Genomic DNA, 13,103 nt, shown 5'->3' on the forward strand with positions numbered 1-13,103 from the left:
TGACTTCGAATGGGCACGCGCTGGTAACCCATTCAATTACCAACCACGACCGGTGCTGCTTGACTTCGATTATCGAGGCCGGTCGATGTTAACTGTGCAGCTATGCTTTCCACCCTTACTTCTCATGGTTAGAGTTACATTTTACAAACCTCATGCTACATCAGTGAAAAACAATGATGTAAACATAGCAGGAAGAAGTAAAAGTTACCAAAACAGATAGCAAAAGTGGTTTTTGCCTATGGCAGCAAAAAAACTCTAATGCAATAATTTTTGTTTTACTTCTCTCACAGCAGCCAAAAGGATAAAAGAACCTCGGTGATCTCGTTCAGGTTCAAAAAACGATATTAAAGCAGGGACAAGCTGTTGGTTTTGTTTACCTAAAGCCATGTTCATTAACATAACCACAACTCAGTCTTAAACACCACAATAATAAGTAATATTATTATGTGTACACACACCAACGCACGAATTAACTACTAACTGCTCAATAAATAATGCCTATTAAAATAGAAGATTCTTAAGTTCTTAAAAGCAGTTGTTTTTTATCATAGCAGTATACAATTTTCTATCACAACAAAAACAGCAAACTGTCAACTGGCAATCTCGCATCAGCGGACACAACTCGTTAAAAGTCGAGATCAAGAAGGTCGCCTTTGTATTATATCTGCGTTCGTTGAAAAGGCGCGTGTGAGAAAGAGAGCGCGATAGCCTGCAACTAATCGCTAAGCAATACGATTGCATTTTCGAAACGTCAAAAGCTCGGTTCTCATGTATCCGGAATTATTACGGTGAATGGTGCGTTTTACGACGAGTGACACTCGTCCGTTATTTCAAATTAAATTGAGAAATTTTGCATGTTTTGTTTTCTGTCACTATCATGAATGTCACTTGTCATCGGAAACACGCTGATTGGTTGAACGATATTCCGCTAATGTTCCGGATTCATGTGAACTAAGCTAAACTTTCCGATAACGAGCATCGGCCGATATACTGCCCTGCTGCTTTTGAGAATGACGTCATCTTTTTACATCTTTGTTTCTCGCATTTCAAACATATGAAATAAACAATTTTAGCAATAAAAGTACGTTATTAATAAAAACGTTGACATTTACTGTCACTTCGATATAAACAAATCTCAAAGGTATAAAAACGCTGCCCTACAATGAGCAAGCCCAAATGCTAATTCTAAATGTGCTGCTTTTTTTGGAGTGCGAAAAGAAACAGTTTCCAGATGTCATCCCAATTGATTATACCAATGTGTATGATAGAGCATCACAGACTTTAAAAGTGAGTACTGCTACCCTATGCCGAATGAAAACGGCTGGAATTCCAGCTGACGACTCCTATTTCACCAACATTTCTATGAAAATGTCGGTTAGTAAAACCAAAATAACCGTTTTTATGAAAAACAAAGTTGATAATAAGTGAAAGCAAAACTCAGAGTCGATCTCCACAAATATATATTAATAAAAGTTGTTATCTGCCTAACATGTTTCGGGTGTATTCAGACACCCATCTTCAGAGGCTGAAAGTTATACAGTGTGTTAATTAAAAACTTATAAAACTAAGGACATGGAAGCCTACCTTAACTAGATCACTAGTCTGCTGGCTGTCATTCTAAAAGGGGGGGACAGCTGAACCCAGATGTACTAAGGTGGTTTTTTTTTATTCTACGGGGGGGAAAAAAACCTTGATCAAAAAACCCAGTTCTAGTTCTGAGGTGACAGGTTGCTCCGTTTTTTATTCTCGAAGGGGGAAAAAACTTAATCAAAACCCAGTGTTGATGTCAAAAAGATGAAGTTAGTTGCTAGGTTTTTTATTCTTGAAGGGGGAAAAAACTTAATCAAAACCCAAGTCGAATGATGTAAAATCTGCATGTTTATCTGCAATAAAAGAGCATGAGTAGAGATAGGATGTCCTGAAGGGGTATATCTGTAATGGGGGGGCGGCAGATAAATCAAAGTCAAAAGATAAAATAGAAAGGCAAGTTAAAGGGGCAAAAACTGCATATCTTACCTGAAGGAGACCAAATGGACACGAAACTACTTTTTCGTTTCCATTGTCATTCCTCAGAACTAGAACTGGGTTTTTTGATCAAGGTTTTTTTCCCCCGTGTAGAATAAAAAAAAACACCTTAGTACATCTGGGTTCAGCTGTCCCCCCCTTTTAGAATGACAGCCAGCAGACTAGTGATCTAGTTAAGGTAGGCTTCCATGTCCTTAGTTTTATAAGTTTTTAATTAACACACTGTATAACTTTCAGCCTCTGAAGATGGGTGTCTGAATACACCCGAAACATGTTAGGCAGATAACAACTTTTATTAATATATATTTGTGGAGATTGACTCTGAGTTTTGCTTTCACTTACACTCACTACTCCACTGCGTGCATATGGACTACTACTTTTCGAAAGTTGATAATGTTGATATGTCAAATTACTATTTTTGCCTTATTGTACAAAGCACAATAACACAGCACAAAATCAATGAACACTAATAATATATTATGTTATTAGGAGTAGAAGAGATCTTTAAGTGAGTGCAAGCACACCTATTCACTGAATGAATAATGATTAAACTGAAACTCTCATGATCATGTGATTTTCAAGGCACTTGATCATCAGTCACTTCGGAACGCACTAATTTTTCAAAGCATTTGTAGGTTAGAATTTGTTTTTTCACCTGGTGTTTTTTCACCTGCTTGACGTCATTCTCAAAGGGTAAAATTTTGACTATATTAGGGTCGGCTTATTCACAGGTCCTCCGAGTACTTCGACAAAATTAGACCTATTCTGATCAGTTCTATTTTAGAAGTCAATGTGTGTAGCTGAGTTACATTAATTCTACAAATACTTTTTACATGTAAGACAATATTTTTTGTAATACTCGTATCTAGGCTAGGCTAGGCTATGTCCATACTAACTTTTGTCTGCAGCACTTCTGCCTGCGGACTGTTGCTCCAATTCGCCGGTGCTTACACTTTCCTTCGTGTTTATATTTCATTAAAGAAAATCTTTCCTCAGTTTCCATTACAGAGTTAACTAATTTTGTGCATTTGTTGAATTTCATTCCTGTGTTATGTGATTTATCATAACAACGAGTCATGTAAACTTTTTTGAAGCGGTTATATTGAAGTAATATTTGTGGAAGAATATGTGAAAATTTCGATTTGTCTGAGATCAGTAAAGCTATTACTGTTCGTGATGCTTACACTATTTTTTTGTACGACTTCAACAAAATCATCCTAATTATTAAATATAATGAAAATATTCAAACAAATTCCCTTTAATCCTGTATGTCGTACTTCCCGTTCAGCTGGAAGGTAAGTACAGCAGGTATTGACTTCCTGGTTTCTTAGCCCTAGCAACCATAAACTAGACAGGAACTAGTCCTTCCCGCCTGCAAAACAGGTGCTGTAAACATACACTTACAAGATAAACTTGTTTCATAACGCATTGCAGCGAACGACAAAATGTAAACAGTGCATAAACGATGTTGCTGAGAAATTTTTTAGAGTTTATGAATGACTTGCCCGGTCTATAGGTATACGTTAGTATACCAGGTGTCCAAGAGCACCCTGGACATAGGAGATTAACATGGGAAAACGGTTTTGATTTTTTTGCGCCTGTACGGTTGATTTGATTGAAAAATCCTATTAATGAAAGTTGTAGTACCTATCACGGACTAGTTTTCTGTATTTTTTTCGGATCTCTAACTTGAGCTCTTTCGTCGTAAAACACGAACAAAAATGAGAAAATTTAAACTTTTGGCATGCACTGTATAGGCGGTTGTCGGGCAACGGGTAAACATTTCATTGTTGCTGGTACGGTTGCTCGACAACCGCTTATACAGTGCAGGTAAAAAGTTAAAATTTTCGCATTTTTGTTCGTATTTTACGACGAAAGGGCTCAAGTTAGAGATCTGAAAAAAATACAGAAAATTAGTCCGTGATAGGTACTACAACTTTCAATAATACGATTTTTCAATCAAATCAACCGTACAGGCGCAAAAAAATCAAAACCGTTTTCCCATGTTAATCTCCCTATGTCCAGGGTGCTCTTGGACACCTGGTATATTAATGTCTTTGGCTGTAAACACTTAAAATTATACAAGTCGTACAAAAATATCTTTTTATCCTTTGTAAAGCTTTTAGGAAATTCCAGATAGTTATTTGTATCCACGATTCAACAGAAACTACCTGTATACTGCTTTCAAAAATGTATTTTTCCTTTGTAGTAAACCGGTGTCGACCTACCAGGCCATCCACAGCACCAAAAGTCGTCAAATTTAGCCGCCTCACAGAAGGTCATCCCGCAATAATCTTAAATCCTCAAAAACTCGGAAAGCCCCTACGGAAAACTCTTGCCAAATTTCCACATGTAACACACATTCACCATTCGTTCAATATATGAGTTATAGTTATTTCAGCATCGCCCATATCAGTTTATATTAATGCATTTTCAAATAGAGATAGACTTATCGTTTTCTGAATATTACGGAAATTCTGTAGTTATGATATTATTCAGTATAATGCATTACAAAACTTTACTAAAGATGTGCATCTATTTCTCAGGTTTTGCCCAAAACATGCAAGTTTTTCCCATGAAGGAACAATCGGTTGCATATGACAATATGTTGCTGTTTTTTGTGTATATAACTATATATAACTTGATGTGTATATTAAAATGTTATGTTACTAGTGGTGCACTTAAAATTTTATATTATAGGAAGATTGAATATTAGCAAAAGGTAATACAAAATTGGATTTAATAAAATATATTTAAAAATTGTTAAGTCTTGATAAGATTTTATCAATACTTGGTTCAAGATAACATAATTACTTTTTTATTATAACTTAACTAACTTTCACATCTTAGCCATCCGAGCCAGGCTAAGTTATTTTAAATTCTGTCATTTGTACAGTGACTTAAGCAATCATTTAGGCTATGATCTGTTTACATGCAGAAAAACATTTAAAACGAACTGAACTAACTGAAGCGCCTAGCACCGTTCTAATAAACGTCTAAAAGCAATGCTCTTCTTATTTTATTTATACAATGCTATTTTTATAACCAAATCTAGAAACATCCAGTAGTTTTTGGCTGTTTCTAGATTTGAGGACGCCATTTGTACGCTCTTATTAATAACACATATTTGAGTTATATGCAAAGGTTTTTAAACTCATTCAACTCTAGACTATTATTTTTATTGATAACTATTGTATTTGTACTACTTTCTATCTAATGTCATTGAATCAGTACAGCAATGTCCTAGTTTTGAACCCCACTCTACAAATGCAATACCTCCACCAATTTATCATCTTTCGTTTTGGTATAGCCGGCCTTGAGCGTCAACTTTGAATTATATACCATGTACATGGTGTTGCAAGAAGTCATAGCATTGTGTTATTTTTTTACTAACTTTTTCAAACTAATTTTCAGAACAACGCAGCTAAGGTGCAATTTGTCCAAGTTTACAAAAATTCTTAAATCACCTTCTTCAAACATCAATACAACTGTTATGGAGGACAAAAAGGTATTGTAAAAATTTGATGTTATTATAAGACATCATAAATAATACAATTTTTTTGACAGGTTCTCATTATTATTAAGAATATGGTGTTCGTGTTTTTACTACCTTCACTGCTACTGTTGATACAGTACTGCGATGTTTTTGCCATTATTAACCGAGATTTAGAAGCCCGGCTTTGGTACGCAGTACTGACCTTGTTACTTGTACTTTACATAATAGCAGTAGAACACATTTTCAGACCTAGTTTGATTTTGCTTCACGTAAGTCAAATTCTAGTATTACATTTTGTACAAGACTACAGAAAAATATTTTAGGTAATACAGCAGAAGAAGGACTGTTGGATGGAGAGTATGGATGGAGAATATTACTGAACTGTCTGGCAGTTGCTATCATTTCGATTAAAAGTATATGTGCAATATTGGTGCTCGAACAACCGATCGACGAGAAGATATTCGACTTCACTGTAATTTTGTTGTCTCTATGTTTTTTTGGAGTAACGCTGGTATATTTTTTGAAGAAAACAGAAGTTTTTCTACGTATCAAGGGCTGAAAGAAGAAATTTACTCCCGCGGCCGACTTTATTCGTTTAAAGGTATACATAGTCTTACAACGGTTTGCGCATGTCATCTTTAGATGGAAAGATTGGAACAACCAGAGTAGTTTAATTTTAATTTACTACCCGTTGTCAAGGGCGATGGACATTTTAGAATTTTACCGAGAGTTATCGTAAAAAAAATAAAAGCTCTAGAGCGGATAATCATTGTTTCCGCCATGGAAACCTAGAAATAAACCAACATTACAGATCCGTTTGTGCGAATAGCTAATTGCTTCGCTAGTTTCGTATTAGTATCAACTGAATTATATTATAATATAATGAAAATAGCTCTTTAAAGATATATTATATAATTAACAACATCTTTGATGAGATGAAACGGTTTGATAAATCTTACATAAAAAGTGTAAGGTATAAGACGGAGGTAAAAAAGGATTTTTTGAATTTATTTAAATAAAGAAAAGTGATATATTAAAAACTTACAATCAAAGGCTATCTCTGTTCTAATTGTCACTACGTGATACTATCGACAAATAGTGTTGTCCCGGGTTCCTCGGGTTCCAAATAGTCTAAAACGGTCATTGTTAGCTCTCGGAAAATTGTCATAAACTCAGGAAAATCGGAAAATCGCATTTTTTTTACTTTTTGTCAGACACAACTTCTTGTTGAAGAGATCAAACACGACCCAAATTTTGTTAGGTAGTAAGTTTCTCTTTAAATCATGTCACAAAATATATTTTTTAATGATTTCTTATTCGTTCTTATTGACATTGAGATAAAATAGTAGTTTTCCTAACAAGTGTGCAAAGGAAGTCTTGAACCCCCGATGGCTGGATATGCACGAACGACGGGAAGCGGAGCACGCTCGCTTTACATGTCGACTGTCTGGTACATATCCAGCCATCGTGCGTAAAAGACTTACTTTGCACAATTGTTAGGAAAACTACTATTTTCTACGAGGAACACCAGACCTCATTTATTTTGCAACATAAATAATAAATTCCGGTTTGACACACGCTTGTCACATGCACAATTTGTTGTGTCATATTTAACCTTTTAACGTCCCTGTATAACAAGTTTTATGACTGGTGTTTCTATTCATAAATACAAAACTCGATGGTGCGTGTGTGTAAAATAAAAACAGATGACTATAAGGGTAGTCTACTTGGAAAACCACGGTGCAATCGCAGTAATGCGCATGCGTGGAATTTATGCGCACACCGTTGCCAGCATGTCAAATTTTACCTTAAAAAAAATTGCCACTTGCTGTTTTTAAACTAATTAATGACAAGTTTATATAGATAAAGATGGCAATTGAAACTCTACAATAGCATTTCTACCTCTCATAACAAAAAATACTGTTAGTTTTTTTATAATAAACATTAATTATGGTTTAGCAACAATTAAAACGAAGTAAATTAAAACGATTAGAAGTTTTGGCAGAAATGCACTTAAAGTAATTGTCAACGTTAATATAGGACAGCTAACTTTCAACTTCAAATTCAAATGTGGTTCCCGACTCCCGTTCTTTCTTAATTCGTGGTCGAATTTCTGGGTAAGTGGTAAAAGTAAAAGTGGTTATCCTCGTCCTGCAATCAGTTGAATTAGTGCATTCCTGCCAGGGCCTGCCTGGGTCCAGGGTCAATTCAATCGTCAATGATATGAATGAAATCGTTTTATAAACGTAATTTATTAATTTGAAATTTGAATAGCGCCTAGATCTTCGAGTCTAACAGTAGAGTTTGATGCCCTTAGTTTAAAAATTACCATTTGATTATTGACTATGTAAGTATAGATATAGGCACTATCCATTTGTTCTGTGTAATATAGTAACAGTGTTGGTTACTTTAAATAGTTGAAGAATTAATGCAGAAGCAGGGGGAAGTACAAGAACCAGAAATTTAGCAAGAAGACGAAAATGTATTTTTTGTGATGCTTGCAAAGCAATTGAAGGAGAGCTAAGGTTTTTCCAGTTTTACTTAACAACATATTGTTACGGTTTGGGCTTACTATGCTCGATACTTACTGAACGAGCACTCGATTCGGGAGAAAAATCGAATTTTTTGGATCCGATGCGCCGAAATATCTGGCCGGGCGCGTGTTAAAGTAGGCCACAGTTAGAAAGCAACACACCTAGAAGCATCTTCGATGTTCGACGCAAATCGCGAAGCCTTTTGCGGTCATTCTAGAACGTGGTTTGCCGAATATAAAAGAAGCGGTCTCGACGGTGGACTAGTAGTGGATTTGGGAACGCGGTAAAGTTTAAATAGTAGAATAATTATGGAATTGTAGTAGTGTTTTTGGTAGCTGAATTAATTATTGTACAGAGTGTTTCGAAGTGTCAATAAATTTATTTCTTGTTGAGTTAAATTGACTTTGTGTAAACCCACGGGAAAACCGTACCAATATTGTTGCATATTCCACGTTCTGACCATAATTTTTGCCTACCTATTATATATTTACTACTCCATGGGCATTGGTCGTTCATGGAAGAAATACCAAGTTAGCGCCAAACGGTTTTCTTGATGAACAGAAGAGAAGTGGACCTAACCTAACATTGCGTGGTTTTAGAACCGCGACACCGCCAAAAAATAGAATGGAATTCTCATGCATGTTTTTAGAATTGGAAAAAACCAGTTACAGCAACAACTAGAGCTATTTTCTGAGTTCCTTTCAAGTATGAACACATTAAATGGCAATCAAATAAATTAATTACAGGTTCGTAGTGCAAAATTTGAAAAGTGGTTAGAAAGGTATGAAGAAGTGGAATTAGAAATTCAAGTTATGAGTACTGAGGAAACCAAAGTAGTGTGGATGAGCAATGTATATTCGAAAGGCAGTTCTACACATTGTTGTCTTCAGCTAAAGGTTTGATAGCAAGTTTTAATAGTCAATCAGGGCCAAATAGCACTGCCTTGGGTCCACCCGAAGCTGTCAATAATGGTTCTTTGATGGTTGGTGTTAGACTTCCTAGCTTAGACCTGCCAAAATTCAACGGTGATTTTGAAAAATGGTGTCAATTTTCAGAAACATTTCAAACACTGGTACATAACAATGTAAATTTAGATGAAATACAAAAGTTCTATTATTTACTAAGCTGTTTAGAAGGGAAAGCATACAAAGTTATAGAAAGTTTAGAGATTTCTAGATGTAACTACTCAGTTGCATTGGATATTTTAAAGGAGAGGTTTGAAAACAAACCATTAACAATCCATAAGCATATCAAATCGCTTGTAGACATTCCTTCAATGATTAAGGAATCTGTTAGTCAGCTAAGAGGCATTAATGATGCTCTTGAAAAACATGGTAGAGCTCTCAGAGCCTTAGGAGAACCAGTAGACTATTGGGATCGAATTCTCATTTTTTTGATAAGTAGGAAAATAGACAATGAATCTAAAAGATTATGGGAGGAAAAAACCATTTCAGCCTTTAATGGCCAACCAACATTGAATGATTTCACCCAGTTTCTAAGTAGCAGATGTTTGATTCTTGAAACAGTTGAAGGTAATGCAAAGGAATGTCAAGTAACAAAATTGCGTTTTAAACATGAAACAGGTAATAGTAGGGTCTGTAACTATGTTTCTGATAATAATATTCGAGGTAATATTAAATGTGAAATTTGTCAGGGCTCGCATTTTGGTCGACCGAATATTTATCCCAGCTTCAACAGCGGGCTAAATGGCAGCAAACAGCCGAAAACTTGAAGCCTGGTTCCATGGTTATTCTACGAGATGAAAATACCCCACCCTTAAATTGGAGACTGGGCCCAGTTGTGGAGCTCCATCCTGGCCAGGACGGATTGGTACGAGTAGCCAGCGTTAGAACCTCGTCCGGAATTACCCGACGTGCTACGCAGAAGCTATGTTTGTTGCCAATTGAGACGTCAGTGTAACTCGTGACGTGCGTGAGTGCACCCTGCGTACAATCTCTGTGTTAAGGAGCTTGTTGTCGTCGTTGAAGTTTTCTTCAAAATTAAGTTTATTTTTTCTTTAAGATTGTAAATGTTACATTTAGTTTATGGCGTGTATTCGGACCAGAAATCGATAACTTTGGCATGCTTTGAAGTAGGAACTTTCAATGCCGGCGGTATGGTCGTTCATGGAAGAAATACCAAGTTAGCGCCAAACGGTTTTCTTGATGAACAGAAGAGAAGTGGACCTAACCTAACATTGCGTGGTTTTAGAACCGCGACACCGCCAAAAAATAGAATGGAATTCTCATGCAGGTTTTTAGAATTGGGTTAGAAAATACAGTCCATTAGTCATTTATTTTGTGCAACAAGAGAAAATACCTGTGGCACTGGGCCACAATCTCGTTCAGGCATACTGAATTGGTTCAATAATCCTTATTGCAACTCTTTAAGGATTTTGACTGAGTCTGGCACTTCCACTACACCATATTTAGATTAAGCTACCCGGCTTTATACTAAGTGGTTGCGATGAATTACATTTTACAACACAAATAGCTCGAAAAACCATTAAATAAAAATGTTTTTCTACGATTTTTATCATAAAATTGTGAAACAAACTAAGAGAAGTGCAAAAAATTACTTGACATTACTCAAACGTCGAAATTGTGGGTTCCTAACCTATGTTGTTGTTTCTGGTTTTTTTTGGCACTACCAGCTAGGGGTATTTTGCCAGCTCGTTACGAGAGAGGCTCAGATAGTCGGGCTAGAGACCCTGAGCCCCAGATAGCTACAAAAAGTTTTAAAAAATCAATTAAAGGCACGATCCAAGCAAAAGATATAGTCATTCCTCGTGGAAACTATAACCGTCACTGTCACATCCACGTGGTCTTCTCCTAGGTTTTCACCCTTTCCGCCTCTTGGAAGTGCTCCGCACAAGACAATTCCCCGTAGACTTTTAGGAATCGACGTTTCCACTTAGAGGTTGCAGCATCTCCACTCGACCGGCTGCGGAATTCGGTCGCCAACTTCAAATTTCCCAGAACACCGTTTCAAGAAACGTGGTTTCTTAGTGGCATAAAATGGCACCCACGAAACTGACGTGCGGTACCTTCCAAGTTGAAAACCGAACTGGTTCCTAACTTAGTATTTGTTTCTAAACAAAAGAACCTGATAAATGTAAATAAAAACTTGCGCATGCGCAGTAGGGAGATCGCACCGTCGCGATTCATTCCATGGCCCACTAAGGAGCGACATTTTCTTTCCACAGCAGATATAGGGTGTTACCCGTATATTTCTATAACGTATTTGGTAAAATAGATACTTTAGAGTAGAAAAAAAAATATATAAACTAAACTATTACACATTTTAAATAATTAAGTATGATCAATTGTTAGACTGTAAAGAGAAATTCCATTCGACCATTGCTCATAAGCACAGTAACCCACCAATATTTAATTTAGGTATTGATTCAAAATTGTGTTCTGAATTGTTCTTATACATATAAGTTGGAATCATTTGCTTAATACTGTCGTTGTATGTATAATTGATACGATGGATACGTTGCGTCGTTCTTCGACCATTTGCTTGAAACTGTAGGAAGGTTCTTGGGGGGGGAAGATAGTTTTATTAGACCGCTTCGAGACTGACTAGCCTCATCATCAGGGTGTAGCTAGGTGTACAAAAGGGGGTGTTTCATTTTTTTATTCTACAAAAGGGAAAAAAAAACCTTGAAAAAAAAAATTGACAAAAAAAAACAACCACCACCTTTTGTACACCTTAGTTCAGCTGTCTCCCCTTGTAGAATAACAGCCAGCAGACTGTAACTCTAGTTAAGCCTCTGAAGATGGATGTCTAAATACACTCGAAACATGTCAGGCACATAACAACTTAATAAATACTTTGTGGAGATCGACTTTGAGTTTTGCTTTCACTTCCACTCACTACTCCACTGTGTGAATATGGACTACTTCTTTTCAATTTTTTTTGTCTTCTGATATAATGCTATGTTATGCCCAAAATGTCCATTTTCCACCAGTTCACAAAAAAGTGCTCGAGTGAGTACTGAGTGACTACGGCGTTGCATCGTAAGGATGGCCGTTATTAACAGCCGTCATATGACGTACGCTAGATAACGGCACCGCTTTTCTGGAGGTAGGAAACCATAGCTTTACATGTCGACAATGGTAAGGCCTGGCTTTTGGGAAAAAATTCTATAACTAAAGTGTACCCAGGAAGTGGCTGGAAATTAGTTTGAAGATCGTAACTCTATCGTAGGGAGCGTAACTGCTACCAGTAATCCATAAATTCATTGTATTTCGAAAAATTCGACGGATGAGCTATAAATGTAAAAATGTCATTTGATAACTTTACTACCTAAACATCTTTTTTTCCTATGACGATTTTTGGAAAAAGTCATAATAAGAGAGATGGATTAATGCAATTTCTTATGTCACTTTTAATATCTTTCACGTCTTTCCAAGACATGTTTTTTGTACCGTTTAGTTTTACAAAACAAAAACTAGAGACCGTTTTCTGCGGAGACTAGAAATGTTTATATCTTTTTAAAGAAAAAATAAATGGATCGGACCTTTTTATTTGACAGACCTAAATAGAGCTTGTAACAATTTACAGTTTTTGAGACAAAAACAGTGCTGTTAATCCACCCGTTTTCGATGTAAGAATATAATCTAAAAATATATTATTATTGTAATCGGATAGAGCTAGCAAATGGGTAACAATGGGATATAGATTTAGTAGCCGTTAAGTGAACTATCAAAAGTCATTACATGACAATAAAGCCAGAAGAAGAATTCAGAAGAATTTTATATTACTAACTTACAAATATAAAGGAATTAATACAAAAACTGCAAACACTAAACAGCACATACAAAGAACAGGACAGATTGCACTAAAACTAATTACAACACTTTACACAGAAATTAAACATCCTGCAAACCCACTACATAACCTTTCTAACTAACTGCTCTACATATGCAAGCACATGACACAAATTAGAAAGAAACTGTTATAATTCCAAGCCAATTTGAAAGAAAATAGGCAAAACTGGACAATATTCATCCCATTATGTATAACCCGACAAACCCCGATTC

The 13,103-nt window shown here is 36.0% G+C and overlaps 1 long non-coding RNA gene across 2 annotated transcripts; it reads left to right on the forward strand.

The window, feature by feature from the left end:
- The first annotated feature begins 2,485 nt into the window (after window positions 1-2,485).
- On the forward strand, window positions 2,486-5,782 carry LOC145729503 (uncharacterized). Of its 2 annotated transcripts, none has more exons than XR_014178389.1 (3): window positions 2,486-2,860; window positions 5,440-5,533; window positions 5,593-5,782. It is a non-coding gene; the product is annotated as an uncharacterized LOC145729503 (long non-coding RNA). The 2 variants fall into 2 exon arrangements; XR_014178388.1 differs by lacking the exon at window positions 2,486-2,860 and adding an exon at window positions 4,542-4,747.
- Window positions 5,783-13,103: the final 7,321 nt, after the last annotated feature.

The sequence above is a fragment of the Ips typographus genome, linkage group LG5 (assembly GCF_016097725.1).
Source record: "Ips typographus isolate SLU linkage group LG5, UJ_Ityp_2.0, whole genome shotgun sequence".
Taxonomy (NCBI): Eukaryota; Metazoa; Arthropoda; class Insecta; order Coleoptera; family Curculionidae; genus Ips; species Ips typographus.